Raw genomic sequence first — 13,477 nt, 5'->3', positions numbered from 1 at the left:
AGAACAACCAATTGTATTTTCAGGGAACAAAATTCATTTGAATGTCTATGGACAAGAATACTTTGCATTACCATCTATTATCCACAACTTACAAAATTACAAAATAGCTCAAAATTAAAGACAGCCTTATGGCTCAGAAAGTAAAGAATCCGCCTGCAATGCAGGAGATACAGTAAACTCAGGCTCAACCCCTGGGTTGGGAAGATCCCCTGGAGGAAGAAATGGCAACCTACTTACTCCAGTATTCTTACCTGAAAAATCCCATGGACGGTGGAGCCTGGTGGGCTACAGTCCAAAGGGTTGTTTGGCACCGTTACAATGTCTTTTACAATTTTTTCCTACACCTATATATGTTTGATTATCTAAAGTGATATTTTGTTTTGGGAAATAGACTATATACTTTCAGGAAAAGAAGCTGTTGAGTAGCTTCCTCTTTGGACAACTCCAACAAGTCAGAATGAAACGTCCATGGAGAGCCTTAAGGATGAGTGGGAAGGAATGAAGAGAGGCCATTGTTGAACCACAGGTGTGCGCGGCATACTGCCTCAGAGAAAAGAGTTACAGCTAAGCTTTAGACTAAGTGTTTTTACTCTGGATGTCATCTTATCTAGCCTCTGCCTCACCTTGAGCTCATCCTGTGGGGACATGAAAGCCATGAGAGACTGTGATTTAGAGCTCCCTCCAGAGCAGAAAAGCACAGCATCACCCCTCACAGTCCTATTTGTGCTCATGTGGGGTTGCTTCTTTGCTAGGTCTTAGGGGACAAAGGGGGCTTCCCAGGTGGCACAGTGGTAAAGAATCTGCTCGCCAATGCAGGAGACGCAAGAGATGCAGGTTCGATCCCTGGTTGGGGAAGATCCCCTGGAGTAGGAAATCGCAACCCACTCCAGTATTCTTGCCTGGAAAATTCCATGGACAGAGGAGCCTGGCAGGCTACAGTCCATGGGGTCACAAAGAGTCAGACATGACTGTGGCTGAGCACACACATAAGGGGAACAAATGTCATTAGAACCATCCTTAATGTAATTTGGAGGGTGGGAAGGACTTGGACATGTGGAGGGAGCACCATCTAAGGTAAAAGGAGCATTCTGGGAGGAGGACCACAAAATTTTTGAATGATTTTCAGAGGCCATGTGTTTTTCCTTTTTATCAGAGCATCCTCACAAAGATAAGAAGAAAAAAAAATTAAAACATCTGAAAAGTCTGTTCTGACCAGTTTTTGTTGATCTTGTAGCTCAGACCAAAAGAGGGCATTTGAAGTTGAGTGGTAAAAATAAGAAAGAAATGTATGCTTTTTAAAAGATGGAGACGTAGATATGGATGCGGGAAAGCAATGTGACTGAAGCAGGCTGGTATTTCTGAGTCATGGGATCACGAACTTCTAGTTGTGGGGTTAAAAGGTGATCCTTGAGAATTTACCTGTTTATGAGGAATTTAGTACATGCCATTGTTTTGAATCATAAAGCTCTGACTGCTTATTTGTTTCTCCTCTTCCTTCAATAGGCAAACACTGGAGAGCTTTTATTCTCTTCTTGCACTTGAATTTTTCAAAGTCCATTATGAATAATATAGTATCAATATTTCACTTAACTCCAGGTCTCAGCACCACAGAACTTGAACAAGTCAGTCGGAATAAAAGGAAAGAAAAGACACAAACCCTCTTTTAAAAATCATTAAAATTCTTTTAACACAAAGTGTGGCTAAATTATATCTGTGCAATGGAGATAGTTTAAAAGCCAGACATAATTTATGGTTATAACAAGTTTTCATAATTTTAGCTTCAATTCAGAATAACTAGGATTTTTGGATTGGCTTGGAATCATCCTCTGGCTATTAATGTAAAATATGAAAATGAAACTGTAGGCTTGGACTCTTTTCTGAGTAAACATACGAAGAAAAATATGTCTGTGAAACTTGAGCACATTTGAGGGGTTTTGTTTTCTTATGTGAATAGTTAGGACAACAACAAAGTGAAACCAGAAATGGAGAACTACTTCTTACTGCACATCTCAAAAAGAAGTTGGCTCTGAAGCATTAACTTGAAAATAGTTTGTCAGTGAATGAATAGAACCTAACATCACCGATTCTCAGCTGAATTAAATAAATAACCCAGTCAAGCCCATGGTAGCTATACATGTCTAGTTTAGATCTCCCAAGTTACTAAGAGAGTGATTACCAATCAGGGGAAAAGGGCAGAGTTTGACACATATAGTGATTTATAAGCCCCTGTTCATGGAAAAATCTGGCTAAAATCAATTCAGGTTTGACTTGCATTGTGTTCTCTTTCATACTGCAGGAGGGCTCAGGAATAGTCAGTAGATCAGGTATGTAAAGACATAATTCACGTCGTGTGCCTGCGAGTATTTCTCCTCCCATAGGTGTGTTTGGACGGCATATAACAAGATTGAGGAGGGCATATGAGGTGGTCTCTTTTCTTGATGGGTGCAGAAGCTCTGGTGAAGAAGCAACAGTTAAAGCATCTTAGCATGCTAAGACTGCTTGGTGCCCGGAGAAAATGTGTTACTGTTTCTGAGACCTATGCATTTGGATTTACCATACCTACAGGGAAGTTGGAAAGAAAGACTAGTGAGAAAGACAGAGACACTGAGAAACCTCTCAATTCCTCAGTGGTCACTCACTCACAGGTTACCTGGCCTTGGCTACCTTGGGTTACCTCAGCTGCTATTGGTTCTCAAGTTGATTGCTCCTTGCAAGAGATTAAGGGCTGAACTGTTCCCCGGTGGGGTGGAAATATCAATTCTGGCTTTAACAGAGAACACTTTAAGGCTGGAATATCCCTGGACGGCTGCTCTGGAAGAGCCGAAGTATCAATCCACTGCTGCTATTCTTATTATTAAAAATTTATTTCCACTTGACTACAGTGGCTGCGGTAAACTTGCCTCCCGGTCACTCCCGTGACGAGGACCGGAACTACCCGAGGTCCCAGGATGTCCGCGGATGGAGGACCGGAACTACCCGAGGTCCCAGGATGTCTGCGGATGGAGGACCGGAACCACCCGAGGTCCCAGGATGTCTGCGGATGGCCGTCTTCTGGTGCCTCCTGGGTGGCTCAGGGGGTCCTGGCCTCCGGAATTCCCCCTTCTTTCCTGGGGTGTGAGGTTGATTGCTGAGAAGATGTTGTATTAGAGGGACCCTGAGGGAGGATAGCAAAGTTATTCTGAGCCAGAAACGGAAGGTCTGGACTTGTCCTGGTGCCATAAACTTGCGATTGAGTGTTGGGAATAGAGAGAGCTTGAAGACATAGCTGAAATGATGGAGTGATACTGACTTGAGCCTTATTGACCTTAAGATGCCTCCTTCTACCTGCTCTAAAGACAGGTTGGCCTATGGCTGGTAGATGTTATTGCTTAAATCCTGAGAACCAGAACCTGTAAGACAGAAATGTGTTTCATGGAACAGTGAGATTGTCTCTAGAAACATCTCTCAAGTATAGCCGATGATCACTGTTATGACCAAAGTGACATGAATGTGAACTAGTGAGACTGGCTTTTGCCTCTGGATTAAGTAATTTTTGCCTTCTTATAGTAACACTTCATCGAAAAGTTCTGTAAACAGTGAAGCTCAAAACCAACGGGAGGCAACAGGAAATTCTCTTTCATCTTAGATTCGTGGCTGGCGCACCTCAACTCAGAGCTGGCCCAAGCATGCCTTTCAAATTTTACAGCAACTCTTCACACTTAACTGCAAATGTTTAAATTACAGCCATTCTTAACACCAAATTGGAGATTAAAACAAGTCATGTTAACTCAAGCTTTAAAAATTTTTTTAAAACAATTCTTTTCGCTTAAAAAAAAAACAACACTTTAATTCCGGCGCAAAGAAATATTTTAAGTCACCACATAAAAATGTAGAAGGAAACAAAGTTTCCTCCCACCCCAGGTCTCCAGTTCCTGATTCCTCTCTCCAAGGGCAAACACTAAGAGAATATTCTGGTATAAGCTGCCAGAGACAGTCTTTTCAAGTCCAAATGTGTATGTGTGTGTTCATGGGTTTACAGTTTTTTCAAATGCAGCTCTGTGTGTGTGTGTGTGTGTCTTACCTTCACAATCATTAGTACCTTATACACACGTTCTGCATATTCCTTTTTTGCACACCTTATCTTGGAGATTATTTCATATGATATTAAGCTGCCTCATTTTTTAAATGCTGCAATATTACAGAATGCCTTTCTGTGTGAAAAGATATGAGTAAACCTGTGGAATTAGTTTTAAATGAGTAGAACTGCTAGGTCAAAGAATATATGCATTTTTTATTTTAACATATAGATTAATACATTTTTTCCCCTGAAAATGTGTTAGTAATTTACACTCATGCCAGCAATGCACCTGAGTGTTTTGCCCTCTATATTCCTGCTAACACAGTTACCTCAAGTTTTTAACAGAGTTTAAAATTTGAAATTTCTTCTTTTCATCTCTCCTCTATCTGTGGAAAGTGGGGCTTCTATGGCTCAGGCAGTAAACAATCTGCCTGCAATACAGGAGACCCAGGTTCAATCCCTGGGTTGGAAAGATCCCCTGGAGGAGGAGGAAATGACTACCCACTCCAGTATTCTTGCCTGGAGAATTCCATGGACAGAGGAGCCTGGTGGGCTACAGTCCATAGGGTCGCAGAGTCGGATGTGGCTGAGCAACTAAAACTTTCAATTTCACATGTAACCTTAGCCAACTTGCAAAATAATTTTTTGTTTCCTAAATAACATCACTCTTCTTCTGTTCTCTGATGTTATGGGAGCTTTGGTATTTGGAGAGCAAGTGCATTTGATTTTGTTTTGTAAAAGTGGTTTGAATTCTAGTTCTTGTTTAATTCTGATTTGATTGCCTGCATGTCCTGCGCTCACTACTGGAAGCAAGAGGACATAATTCTTACTTCGAGGTAGCTTGAATAGTTTAACAATTAAAAGGGAAACAAAAGACCTGGAAAAATATTTAGTAAGCTGCTTTAAATAATTTGAGGATAAGAGTGTATATCTGGATATATTGCCTCTTGGCACACAGATCAGCATATGCTTGTCTGGCTCAAATCTGGATGGAATCAGAACATGGTAAAAATAAAGGAAAAGACCAGCAGTGAATTGAAACTGTCTTTCTGGTGGGCAATTTTAAGGGAGAGAGTAGCAGGTAGGAATCGAACAATGTGGTTTTTTTAGGAATCTGACTGCAATAGAAAAGGAGATGGAGGAGTCAGTGGAAAGGAGGAAACATGAGCTACAGGGAAGACAGGTCCTGCAGGAGCCCGGTGAGGTTGGACTTCTAAGCATGGATGGAAAAAAGAGAGAACCCTTCCTACAGAGAGGAGAGTAAGTACCTCGTGATGTTGGTTGAGGTAGCTCAGAGCAGAGGGAAGAGGAGCTGAAGTTCTCTATTTAACACAGAGTGTGTGGGACTTGGAGAAGACCTGGAAGTATGTCCTGGCTCAGCCACTGCAAGGTCGGTTTCCCCCACCTGCCTGGGTTTTCCTGCTTGTGCAATGGGGACATTCTGCTTATCTTAAAACTTTGGGGATCAAATGAGGGAGTGCATGCGGAGACATCTAACACAGCACCGGAAGCAGAATCCCTTGTAAATAAAGGTGGACTGAATCTAAAGCCTGAAGGTTTTAGGGACAGGATGCTCTCTAGGGCCATAGCCTGGGAATATAAACCACAGTAGCAAAAAGGGGGTGTGTGGGGGGAGTGAAAAAATGAGTGATATTGGGTGATATGAAGGGTAGTTCACATTTTAAAAAGATTTTTTAATTGAAGTATAGTTGATTTGCAATGTTAAGTTCTGCTGTACAGCAAAGTGACTCAGTTATACACATTCTTCTGTAAAATATTCTTTTCCATTATGATTTATCCCAGGAGATTGGTTATAGTTCCCTGTGCTATACAGTAGGACCTTGTTGTTTATCCATTCTGTATGTAAATTATAGTTTGCATCTCCTAGCTCCAAACTCCCCGTCCATCCCTCTCCCACTTCCCCTCTTCCCTCCCACTTAGTAACCACAGTCTATTCTCTATGTCTGTGGGTCTATTTCTGTTTCATAGATATTAGGTTCATCTGTGCCATGTTTTAGATTCCCCATGTAAGTGCTGTATCATAAGGTATTCGTCTTTCTCTTTCTGATTTGCTTCACTTAGTATGACAATCTCTAGCTGCATCCATGTTCCTGCAGTATCTCATTCTTTTTAATGGCTGGGTAGTATTCCACTGTATCTATATAAAGACAGACCCGTTTTTTTTTTTTTTTTCAGAGTAATCATTTTTTATTGGAGTATAATTGCTTTACAAGACTCGTTTTTTTAAAAAAATTATTTGGCTGTGCCAGGTCTTAGTTGTAGCATGTGGGATCTAGTTTGCTGACCAGGGATTGAATCTGGGACCCCTATACTGGGATCATGGGGTTTTAGCCACTGGACACCACTGGACACCACTGGAGAACTTCCTGGACAGGTCACATTTTTGAAGCCAATTTTAAAAATCCAGTTTTAATTTATCTCAGCAATAAAGGGACAATTGAAGAAGAAATCCCATGCAGTTAAATGAATAGAGTTATTAATAGTCAACCAGGACCATTAAAAAAATGATCTGTTCTCATGACAATGGAGGAGTTTGAGGACAGTTCTTTACAGGACCTGACTGAATGCAGGACAGAGCTGCATCAGACAGGCAGTACCCTGTACACGAATCTCTTTCGGGAGAGAATGTAAGCTTGCACTCTTGGTCCATTTTCCATTTGTACCACCATCCTTTGAGACGTTATCAAACCATGAAGGTCCCTGTGTTATTAAATAAAATGCTGTGAAGGGCTGTGCCTGGGGTATCAGTGTGTTGGTATAGCTGCAACACATTTTGAATCATTTTTTAAATAAGCTCTAGTACGATCCAGATTGTTTCAGTAAGAGAATCGCTGTCTTTGCATGTTGGGAGGCTCCGGTTTGACAGATGGACGCACAGGGACAAGCCAGGTGGAATTTAGGAGATGTTTCCTCTGTGTGTATCTTGCCTCTCATTCACGGTGATCAGTTATCAGGTGAAGCTCTCTGTTATACAGAGACGTGCTCCGCATAGTGAGAATGGACACAGGACTCAAATCTTTTGATACTGACGGGTTGTTGCAATCAGGTAGGAGACCCCCGTGGACCCCCCAAAGACATCCATAATGTCAGGTTTCGTTGATTCATCACATATAACTGTTCCTGCCAAGATATCAAAACACCCCATGAGCATCACCTTCCTTATCTCACTTCGTATGGATCATGAGGAGGAGCAGAAGGAACAGAGATGAGACCCCGTCTACTCTTGCAGGTTGCATCTAGGAAACACATTCCACCCAGGATGAGGACATCAGGAATTTTTAAGTTGTAGGAGCTCCCAAAGAAGGAAAAACTGAAGTTCCCTCACTGAAGTTTATACTCATATCCATCTTTCCAGATGGCCACAGCTCCAACCTGGCTGAAAATGTGAGAATGCAACCTTCTTCAGCCCTGCCTGCTACCTTCAAAAAAATGTCACGGCTGTTGATTGAGGGTAATGACGCCCAGCTGCAGTGTCTCCCTCATCACCAGCTCTTGTGGGGGAAATGGGACTATAAACCAGACCCCGCTTGAGGCAACGAGGGAAGAAAATGTCTGGGTCCTCGCCTGACACCTGGACCTCACCATGGTGCAAAGTGAAACTCATCAACTCAGGTGGCCAAGAAAAGCAGATGTTTAGCACGGTGAAGTGTAAAGTGTGGGGGAAGTGGCTTTATGGACCTTTGGCTGAGATGCTCGTATTTGAATGTTATACACAGGAAGTCATCAGGTAGTGGGATAATATAAGCAGACCTTACTTCATGAAGTAATTTATTTTGGATTCGCAGCAGCAGCAACAGCCTCTACAGCACAAAGGAAACGTAAGGATCTACTTTTTTATTCGAAAGATTTTTCAACCAGCAGGGGCTGCTTGTAGTGAAAAAGTAGGGGCACCATTTCCTTAATTTTAAACATTTCTTCATCATTAGAGGGGATGATGTTGACTTGCAGCCATAATGTTTCCCAAAGCATTTGCAGTGGCATGATTTCTTCAGTCTCTACAACCACCAGTGAGAGAAGTAGGAATTCCTATCTAAGGTCCCCATGGGGGGATACTGAGGCTTACACTGGTCAGGAAGTTTGCTCAGGGCTACAAAGCAAGTAAGGAGTGAAAAGGGAATTGAAATCAAGTCTTCTCTGAATCCAGAATTCTTTTACACTCAGCTGGTATTTCTCCAAGTGTTGATGTAAAATTGAGTGGTCTATGAGATGATTTGAGACAGTATATGAATTAAAATGAAAACTTTCTAATAGCTTAAAATCTTTGTATTAAAAAAGGATATAGCAGAATAGCATAGGAATTAACTTAAACTCAGGTGAAACTCAAGTTCTAGAGCCCTTCTACCTGGAGTCCAATCCCAGTCCTACTAACTACTGTGATTTCCTGCTCATCAGTCTAAGCCTCAATTTCCTCATCTGTAAAATGGGAGTAATAGTAGCTTCTACCTCAGAGGGTTGTTGTGAAAATTCAATAAGCTAATATTGATAAAGTATTTAGAGAGGGACCTGATATACAGTGAGAAATCTTCAAGTGTTAGGGAAATAATAAAAATAGTACATTAAACTCATGACTGCATGAATCTTTTGAATTTGGAGAAAGTAAGGAAGAATATATGTTTTAAAAGGATAGATGATAATTTTGGAATACAATATTAATATTATATTACAATATTAATACAATTAATATTATTAATTAATATTAATATTATAATATAATATTATAATACAATATTAATACACTATTAATAGGTAACTAATAGAACAGATAGCAATTTGTATCTGGGGGTTCTGTATCCACAGATTCAACCAACCTCAGATCAAAAGTATCTGGGAGCTCTTTGAGGAAAACACGGTTTCCGCTGCAGTGGAACGCTGGGCCACCCACTCCTGCTCCTGACTCACCGCTGTTCACTCTTGCAGAAGAACGAGTTGGTCAGGAAACCAGAGCATCCATGGCCATTAAAGACAAGAGCAAGACTCCCATGGAGCCAGAGGTGGCCATTCACCAGATTAGATCACCATCACCAGCTGCAACGTGAAATCTCTGGAGAAGGTATGTGCTGACCTGATCAGAGGCGCAAAAGAAAGGGATCTCCAAGTGAAAGGACCTGTTCTGATGCCTACCAAGACTGAGAATAACTACAAGGAAAACTCCGTGTGATGAAGGTTCTAAGACTTGGTGTCGATTCCAGGTGAGGATCCACAAGTGACCCATGGGCCTGCACAGTCCTTCTGAGATTGTCAAGCAGATCACTTCCATCAGTACTGAGCCAGGAGGAGGTGGAAGTCACCATTGCTGATGCCTAAATCAACCTTTTTAATAAGTTGAGAACCAGCTGTTATCTCTCTCTCTCTCTCTGGGAAAACATTCCAGAAAGTTCCCCAAAGTAAAACTCAAATTTGTTGTGTACTTGCAACTGTTTACTTAGCATTTGCATTGTATTATTACATGTGAAATAAATACAAATACAATAAATACATTGTGTTTATTAAATGTGAACGTGAAAGTGCTAGTCACTCAGTCATGTCTGACTCTTTTCGACCCCGTGGACTGACTGTAGCCCATCAGGCTCCTCTGTCCATTGGGTTCTTCAGACAAGAATACTGAAGTTGGTTGCCATTCCCTTTTCCAGGGGATTTTCTTGACCCAGGGATGGAGCCTGGGTCTCCAGTGTTGCAGGCAAATTCTTTACCATCTGAGCCAAAGTGATCCATATATATACATATCTGGGAAAAAATTCCAGAAAGTTGCCAAAAGCAAAACTTGAATTTGCTGTGTACTTGCAACTGTTTACATAGCATTTACATTGTATTTACCAGAACTATTTAAATAACATTTATATTGTGTTAGGTATTATAAGTAATCTAGAGCTGATTTAAAGTAGAGTGGAGATTATATGCGAATTCTATGTCATTTTATATAAGAAACTTGAGCATCCATGGATTTTGGTACGTGCCCGGGGGTCCAGAAACCAATCCCCTGTGGATACTGAAAGAGATCTGTGTGAAGAAAATGTGTGGCACTTATGAAGCACCAGTGTCTACCAGGAAGGACAGTGTGACAATGAAGAAGTCTGAGCCCAATAGGTGGGCTGCACAGGTGGGCTGCCTCTGGTTGACTTTCTGAAGGGAAAGGTGGTGATGGAGACTCAGCCTGTATTAAGACACATGCTAGTTTTCTACATCATTTTGTCCTCTCACCTTTTCTAAATAGGTCATCAGGCAATGTTCCTTAGACTCAGAGAGCAGGCATGAAAACTTGCTTTAATAAGAAATACCCTTCTGTCACCCAACCTGACAGGAGAGGAAAGCTGCAGTGGTTTCTCGCCCTGTTTGTTTGAGTCAGAGGGGCAGAGGCAGGAAGATGGAAGCCAGACCTGACGCCGGGTGTCAGGTAAGGGACATGGGGATGCTGGGGCCAGGGGAGGAATTATCAGTTCCAAACCCAGACACCATGACTGTGAAAAGGAGACAGAGGAGAAATGCTTTCAAGTGAGTCATGCTGCTTCGGTTACTTCATTGAAATGGAGGGGTCACAGGTCTGTTGATTCGTTCATTCCTGTCCTCTGAGTGGCAGGAGAAAGAAATGGACCTGGTGTGTGTGTTGTGTCTCCTCTAGGGACAGGTTTACTGTAACGGACCTCTCCCTGGACTGCGGTTTTTGCTCTGCCCAAAGGACACCAGGGGGAGCATCTTGGGCTCCTTTGCCTGAGTTTTCACTTCCTGCTCCTTAGTGAGCTGCTCCAACAACTCACCCACCCAGAGTGACTCTCTCCTGAGACTTGTGCTCTCTGATAACATCCTGCCTCCAAGTCACTAAGAAACACAATGGCCTGAAACCTCAGAGGGAGGGAAGCCCAGTAAGGCGCTTCTACCTTTCTCATCCTCGATGACAAAGGCGCCTTATGCTCTGGTTCTGTCTCTTTGGACCAGCACGACATTGGATGTTTCAGGCTCTCATGCGGTGTTTTTTATTTTTTCAAACTGCATGTATATATACATACATATACACACACACACGCACACACATGGCTGCACCGGCTCTTGGTTGTGACATGCAGGATCTTCAATCTTTGTTGTCACATGCAGGATCTTTAGCTGCGCCGTGTAAACTCTTAGTTGCAGGATGTGGGATCTACTTCCCTGATCAGAAATAGAAACTGGGCTCCCTGCATTGGGAGCGTGGAGTCGTAGCCACGGGATGACCAGGGAAGTCCCTCATGTGGTCATTTTAGAAATCTGGCACTTAGGAGAGGGCCTGAGAGTCAGGTCACACTAGACCACCTGGTTCAGACAGGCTCATTTTTGTCTGGTTCCTCTGGGGTAACCAGAGTTGATCACAGTAGAAAGTTATGCTGATCAACTGAGGCAAAATGTTAGCTTACTGGAAGGATTACTGCTGTCTAAAAGAACAAAAAAATGGAATAATCATGTTTTGGAAAAGAGAGAAACTCAAGCAGATACCCAAATCTACAGTAATAGAAGCTTTTTTTGTTTGTTTGTTTTGAGAGCTTATTATGTTCCAGCCCTTATTAAGCCCCAGGCATGTACTAATTCATCTGACCCTCCCTACAATGCTGTAAGGTGGGTACTGTTATTATTGTTTGGGTGAAAGTTTTCAGAAAACCAAATTCCCACACAATGTGACAATCTGACCTTTGCTTAACTGCCACTCTGAAGACCAGATACAATGATTTGTGTCAAGCCTAATGCCAGGCAGCATCACTTCAGGTAAAAATGACCCCTGATTGGTAAATGGCCCCCAGACTGGGAGAACTGTGTGTACCTGTTAGGAAGCTCTCGTTTTGGGTTTCTCTGAATTCTCACAACTGGCATGTCTCTCTGTGGAGACTTGTAAGCTATGCCTAAGGAATTGTTACAGAAACTACTAGCTTCCAAAGGGGAGGTCATGATATTTTCAAGCCAGAGAAATTCCTGCCTGGAGTAGTTGTTGGCTCCTTGTACTTGAAACTCTCTGTGTGGATTATTGTCAGGGCTTCTGGGCTGAAGAAAAACATCTGATATGGTTCTGAGTAAACCGATGCAAACTATAGAGCCTATGGCTGTCTTGTGAGTTTGAATCTATATTTTCACTATGGGCATTGCATATTGCTTTTATACAGAAGAGGAAACTGAGGCAGTGAGGAGTTAAGTAACTCTAAACCAAAGACACATGGATAATAAGTGGTAGATCCTTGTTTGATCCAGGGCACGTGATGCCACCTGGTCTCTTAAACAACTGGCCAGTCTCTACAGGGTACAGACTTCTGGAGCAATTTGCTCCAATTATTTCCAGTCTTGGGTCAGTGCAAGTAGGGAGAACCTGGACAGCCAAACTGGACCATCAGCTCATCTCTTGGTCATGGTGCCACAGAGAAGCCCTTGCCTTGATTGCGCATCCCTGAGGAAAATCAGAAGAAAGAGAATGGATGCCAACTGGACAAAAATAATGAATGTCCATAGTTCTTGAGTCAGATAGGGCTCCAAGGATGGCTACATAATGGGCGTTAACCTCATTAGATATTTTCTGTTGTTGTTGTTGCTACTGTTGAACACTTGTGTCACTCAAGGGAACCTCTATTTGGTAGTTTTTACAACATCCCCTGCCCGATTTTGTAAAGCATTCAATGATTCATTCATTTATTCATGCACTCATTTATTCTCATATTTTTTCTCATTTATTCATAATTCATTTACTCACTCACTCAGTGAACACATTTAGAGAACCCTGGGGATGAAAGGATGCAGCAGTGGGGTTTGGTGATGTTCGGCAGAGAAGGTATCCCTGGGCAAACTACTCAGTAGCTAAAGTTCGTCGGAGGCTGAGGACAAGAGGTCTAGTGATGAGGGACAATTAGAGACCGGTGGGAGAGGATGAAGGCTGGTCGAGGGGAAAGTCTCAGGAGAGCCAGAGTACTGGGCATGGATGTAGTCTGCCTGGGTCAGGACAAGGCCCTGAAGCCCACCAGGGGGTGCAGCAGGTGGGAGCGGGAGACAGACCAGGGATAACAGGGTGGGGCGGTGTTTGGAAGCAGGTGAGGAGGGGGCAGGCGGGGTTGTTAGAGGAGAAGAGAGAAGAGTTGGTGTGTTCGCTGAAGCATTTGCTGAGGACAGGCCCACAGGAAGTTCTTCACTCGAAAGTATACCTGGTGCAGCCATTGTGGAGACCATGATGGAGGTTTCTCAAAAAAGTAAAGCTAAAACTACCATGCGTGTATGTGTGTACTAAGTCGCTTCAGTCATGTCTGACTCTTCGTGACCCCATGCACTGTAGCCCGCCAGGCTCCTCTGTCCACGGGATTATCCAGGTTAGTATACTGGAGAGGATTGCCACGCCCTCCTCCAGGGGACCTTCCTGACCCAGGGATCGAACCTGCATCTCTTACATCTCCTGCATTAGCA

The 13,477-nt window shown here is 42.7% G+C and overlaps 1 pseudogene; it reads left to right on the top strand.

Annotated features, from left to right (window-relative positions):
• Window positions 1-8,881: 8,881 nt before the first annotated feature.
• LOC102409938 lies at window positions 8,882-9,522 on the top strand (annotated as a pseudogene).
• The last annotated feature ends 3,955 nt before the right edge of the window (window positions 9,523-13,477 follow it).

This window comes from Bubalus bubalis, chromosome 2, assembly GCF_019923935.1.
Source record: "Bubalus bubalis isolate 160015118507 breed Murrah chromosome 2, NDDB_SH_1, whole genome shotgun sequence".
In the NCBI taxonomy this organism is placed as follows: Eukaryota; Metazoa; Chordata; class Mammalia; order Artiodactyla; family Bovidae; genus Bubalus; species Bubalus bubalis.
This window is presented reverse-complemented; position numbering and strand designations above follow the sequence as displayed.